This window comes from Condylura cristata, unplaced genomic scaffold (genome assembly GCF_000260355.1).
Source record: "Condylura cristata isolate star-nosed mole 26May11 unplaced genomic scaffold, ConCri1.0 scaffold00007, whole genome shotgun sequence".
Lineage (NCBI taxonomy): Eukaryota > Metazoa > Chordata > Mammalia > Eulipotyphla > Talpidae > Condylura > Condylura cristata.
In genome coordinates, this window is record NW_004567108.1 from 63,361,134 (window position 1) to 63,366,929 (window position 5,796).

Genomic DNA, 5,796 nt, shown 5'->3' on the forward strand with positions numbered 1-5,796 from the left:
TGTGTGTGTGTGTGTGTGTGTGTGTGTGTGTGTGTGTGTGTGTGTGTGTGTGTGTGGAGTGGGGGCACTATACTCACGAAATCTACTGTCATGTGCCAGGAGACTTCAGGTTTCCTGGCTTCTATGGTTGTGGTCTCAGCGGCGAGCCCCACACTACATTCACCCCCAGCATGCACTGAGATTGGCAGACTGCTTTTGGGGTAAATTGCTTACTCCCCAGGGGTACTCACTGATATTACTCCAACACTGCCCTTTTTAGCCACTAGTGTGATAAGCAGATCCCTGCACTAGGCCAACTCATTGCACATGCACATGCACATGGATAGGGGGACCATGGGTAGTAAGCTCCATATGCGGTCTCTCTGGGGCCCCCTCTTCAGCTGTGGTCTCCACCCAAACCACATTCCTGCCCTTCCCCCAAGGACAGGTTCCTTAGCCCCTCACCCTTATCCCAAAGTGAACAGGTGTAACTCACAGGTGATTTTAAGAGGTTCACCTGCCTTCTTTAGCATCCTTCAGCTGATTAATAACTTCCTGACTGCAGGGTAAATGGAAGTTGCCAGGTTTTTCTGCCCTCCTGCCATTAGGCATCAGTGATAGACTCCTGTGGTCTTAACATGAGTGCCTATCGGTTGCACCTGCAGTGGGGGGGGGGGGTGGGCATGCATGAGCGGGTACCCCGAGCCAAGAGAAGGAGCATTTAAGGGCGCCACTGACGATAGGAGGCAGCAGATAACCACTAAGAGAAGAATGAGCATATTGGGATTTGCAGGGGACCCAATTTGTTGTCTCCCAGCTGGCTTGTTTCCCTTGGGTACCATTAGAAAACCTGTGGGGATGATGCCAAGGGCTCCAAGTTTCTCTTTTAAGCTGTCGGAACTGGTTTGGGATGGTTGCAGAATGCCAACCTTGGCACCAACCTTTTTGCCTTACCAAACTGACTTTCTGACACATTGTTGCATGGCTGCAGAGAACCTGGTGAGGACTTCTTTCCTCAGACTGTCTTGGGCTCCTTGCACACCTACTATGGCCCTGGGTGTGCCAGGCAGTGCACTAGACAGCTGTAGGTCGTCCAGGCCAACTGACCACTCCTTGAGGCTCATGTCTTGGGTGTACAAATGCTCTGCCCACTGCCAGGTCCAATATACATACACCTGCCAAAGACCCCCTCCTCGCATTCAGCAGCATTGCCTGAGTCCACTGTTTTACTTTTGTGGCAGCACTGGACAAGCCCTGAATGACAGACAGACATCCTCTTCTCTCTTGAGTCTGCTGCATCTGAAGTAGTGGGCTGTTCCTCTCAGGGTCTCCTCTTCCACATGAGGTCTTGTCCCACATCTCCCAGACCTTATCCATCTCCCTTGCTCTTTCAAGGTCTTTAACTCTTTCTGCGTCGCCTGAACTTTGGTCATCTCCTGTGTTGCCTCCAGTGTTGTTCTTGACTGCATTGCAGATCACTTCTCTCCCATCCTGCCTCAAGCAGGCCCATGTCCATCAATTGCCTCTCCCCTGTGTGCAGAGTCCTGTCCCCTTGCAGCGGGACTCAGCCACCTCAGGCTGCTGCTGGGCAGGCGCCCACAGAGAAGCCAGTCTCTGAGCACCACATGCTCCTGACCTGCCACCTGTCAGGCCCTCCCAAGGTCCTCAAGGGCTCCATACCCATCTGTGTCTAATTATCCTGTCAACCTATACCAGTTGTAGGGTTGCAACAGAGGATGGGGAAGGCAGGGGGCCCAGGGCCAAGAGGCTGGCAGGTCTCCCAGCCCTCAATAAATCAGCACTCTATTTCCTCTGGGCTTCCTCTTGCAGCCTTCACTAGTCCTCTCAGCCATTCTCCACTGTAGGCCTCCTTTAGTGACCCTGCTGGCTTATAGGCACAGCCTCTAGGCTCAGGTGTGTCCATTTACGCATGCTCACACCATAATGCAGGTGTCCACCATGAGTTATGTGTACCCTGGGTCCAAACTCCCAAGAGCCCTCTGCATTTAAGCATGATGGACAGCACAGAGACCAGCGGTGTAAAAGCCTGACCATTTCTCTTACCCTACACTGACCCGTTGTAGAAAGCTTTGCTGACATCTGCTCTAAAACATATTTTGCAAATCTAAGTTTAGGATTTAGATTTTTGAAGAGATAAAATTACATTTGATACATATCTAAATTCCTGGAATCATGGACATCAGAAGACAATGGGAGACAAAATTCCTCGAAGAAGAAAAAAGTGTAAAATAACAATTCTACCAATCTTTGATTTATAAGGTGAACTACTGTAGAATGAACTTGTTAGACTTTTAAATAACCTAGTTCAGAGAACATTGTGTTGTATATAATAAGCTAAATACAAAGTGATTGTGATATAGTTTATTTAAAATTTTTTAAAAGATTTATTTATGTATAAAGAGCAGGGGTACAGGCCAGAGGCTCAGGGGCAGTGAGAGGATTCACCAGAGACAGAGTGGGGAGAAGAACAGGCAGACTGACAAAGTACACTGCTGAGGGGAGCAGCGACCAGGTCAGGAGGTCTGCCACACCATGTGGAGCACCGCTGGGACGAGGATGGAACTCATGCTGAAGTGGCTTTAGCTTCTCAGTGCTGTGTTTTAACCCGCTGCGTCACTGGGAAGGGCCTATTTAAATAAAAAATTTGGTGACAGTTTACTTTTTATAAATCTAATCTCATATTTCTGATTTCGCATTTTCTCCCCTAGAGGAAACTTCTGTTGTTACAAAATTATTTCCATAATTTGGTCAATTATTAAGGGCCTGCTCTGTCACAAAAACTCCTAAAATTTTACTATCATCATCTGACTACGCTCTCTCACAGAAACAGTTCTCACTTTTACCTGGGTACATCAGATTAAAAGCATCACCCTGCCTTTTAGGCCCTTTGTTATGGCCTACAGAGGTCATCTGTATTCATTTGATAAGGCTGCTATTTCAAAGTACCACAAACTGGGTGATTTAAATTACAGAAATGCATTCCCTTACAGTTCTAGAGGCTGGAAATCTGACACCAACGTTGGCAGTGCTGATTCTCCTGTGTGCTGTGGAGAGAATTTGTGGCTCACTCCCCTAGCTTCTGGGTTTACTAGCAGTTACTGATATTTCTTGACATATGGCTGTGTCACTTTGATCTCTACTTCATCTTCACATGTGTGGGACAAATGAAGATTGCACATACTTTTGCACTGTAGTCCTCTGACCTATGGACTTGAATGCAGGAGGTACTTGGGTGCGTGGGCCTGGGTTACGCATGCATGAGGGTGACCGTGTAGTGTGGTGTGGGCATTTGTAAGTGGGCACATCTGAGGCAAGACTCACTCGGGGCTAGAAGGCCTTCAGCCTCCTGGCTTCAGACCCCCTGCCTACCCTGCACCTAGTTGCCTCATTACAAATGGTGGAGAAAGATCGTTAAAAGCCCAAAAAAGCCACAAGAGCTCCAGGATCACCCCTAACTTGTCTGTTGGAACCATAAAGAAACTTCCCTGTGTTTCCTGTCAGTACCACATAGTATTCTTCTTTGTGTGTGCCTTTTCATATGGATGTCAAGATTAGGGCCTCCCTAATTTCATTTTAACTTGATTTAGCTCCGTAAAAGCCTGTTCTCCAAAGTAAGGTCATTCTGAGGGCTGAAGATTAAGACACATCTTTTGTGGGGATAGAATTCAACCCATAAACAAAACTTATTACACTGAAAAGTTGTGCAGAGCTAATAATTAAAGCCAGAACTTCGGACTTAAATATTTATCTATATTTTAGGAAATTGTGTGTGGAGTTCTTCGTGAAATTCTTATACTGGAACTCACCAGAAGAAAAACTGGAGGCCTAATAAGTCTGAGAAAATTCTTTATCGGAGAAGTTATTAAGTCTGATTGAGCACAAGGCAAATTATAAGATGCAAAAGCTGTCCCAACAAATAACCATGGCATGGCAGTTTTGCAGCCCTCAGAAGTGCCCACGCTAATGTCCAATTCAGATGTGGTCAAGGATGCTAATAAATAGTAAATTGCCTTCAAAAGAGCAAGAGTAATGAGGATGAAAGAGTAGCAGAGCCTGTTGGAAGGGTGTAGTATTCTTCTACCAGTGCAGAGGCTTCTGAAATATCTGCCTAGCACAATATTGTGCAACCATCCCGAGCCAGTTAGGCTCATTGTCAATTTGTGCCTATGAAAAGAGAATTTTGAAACCCTTGGTATCTTTTACAAGCCTTTAATGCTGAATCTGGACAGGGAGGCAGGCAAGGAGGCAGCAACTGAACTCTTTAACCTCAGAGTGACTGCTCCCATGAGAGCCAGAGTTGAGGAATCCCCAGCACAGGTTTCTGCATTTCCGTATGCACATGCCCTGTGTTCTCTGGGCTCAGGTATCCATAATCAAGGAAACATATGCCCCATGCCCATGCCTCTCTGCCCTGGCATCTATGTGTGCCCCATGTTCATGCGCCCAGTGCCTTTTGCACAAAGACATTATCAGGTGTGGGTAATGCAATCAGGGCAGAAAGCAAGACTGCAGCTGGTGGTCATAGAGGCTAGCTCTGGGAAAGTGGAAATAGCCTGTTTGCTCCATTTTCTCTACACCCAGTATTTTTTCTGAAGGGAAATTTTTTTGCTGTAGCTACCCTCTTTCTACTCCACCATTATAATAACTTTCCTGCAGGGAGGGTGGGAAGGATGACTTATGTTACTTCCTGTGCCAACTGTCCTCAGGTAGCTACATCTGGGCCTGGACTTGATATAGAGGTTATCCATATAGATATCCTGACTCTTGAACTGGATTCAGTTTCTGGATGGGACTTTTCTTTTTAATTTTTTTTTTATTTATGCATACAGAGCAGGCCAGAGGTACAGGGGTGGTAAGAGGCTTCACCAGCAACAGAGCAAGAAGTAGAACAGGCAGATCAACCAATTACTGAGGGGAGCATCAGACAAGTCAGGAGAGGTCTGCTGCGCCATATGGATCACTTCCGGGGCGGGGATAGAACTGGCCCTGAAGCAGCTGCTCTGAGCTTGCAGCCTTGTGTCCTAACCTGTTGCGCAACAAGGGAGGGCCTGAGGTCATACTTCTTGGGAAAGGTAAGAATTGTTTTATTTGGGGGAAAGGTGTGCTCATAGTTCTCAGAGATGGAAATGGAAGACTGCTGATAGTCTCCACTGTCTGTGTTTTACCCCCTTTTTTCCTAATCAATGGCAAACAGAACCTCTGAGTTTTTAAAAAATCTGGACACAACACAACTCCAAATAAAGACTATTTCTGAGCCATGGAGCCAGTTTTAGGTATGTGTTAGTTTCTGTCAATCAAACACTTGTATTCAAAATGCCAGAGGCAGTGTGGAGTCTTATGCCTAGACTTTGAGTTTCCCAAAGACCACCAAGATGCTGATTCTGATGCAAAGCATACCAGGGTCTTTATACCCAGCTCGAGCCTGGACTCCCAACATGCACTGACACAGTGGCCAAAGTCAAGAGCCCTGAGCTCAGGGATGGCAGGGTTTTTATTACAGAAGAGGGGCATTTCAGCTCAGCAGAGGGCAATTTTAGCTCAGCAATACATTGATTGGTTGACATTGAACAAAGTTATCTTGTCTTAACCCGGTTGGTCTATGCATACCTTCCCTACTCAGCCCACATACCTTACGGCATCTGGTGCTTTCCTGATATGTACTGGTTACTTGCTAATTGGCTAAGCTATGCCATGAGTAAGATTAGGAAATTTACAGTTAAACTCTGTCTTGGTGCCTTGGCGCCTTGCTGATAATCAAAACTTAGGCCTAGCTGGTTCAGAAGTATTTGAAGCCTG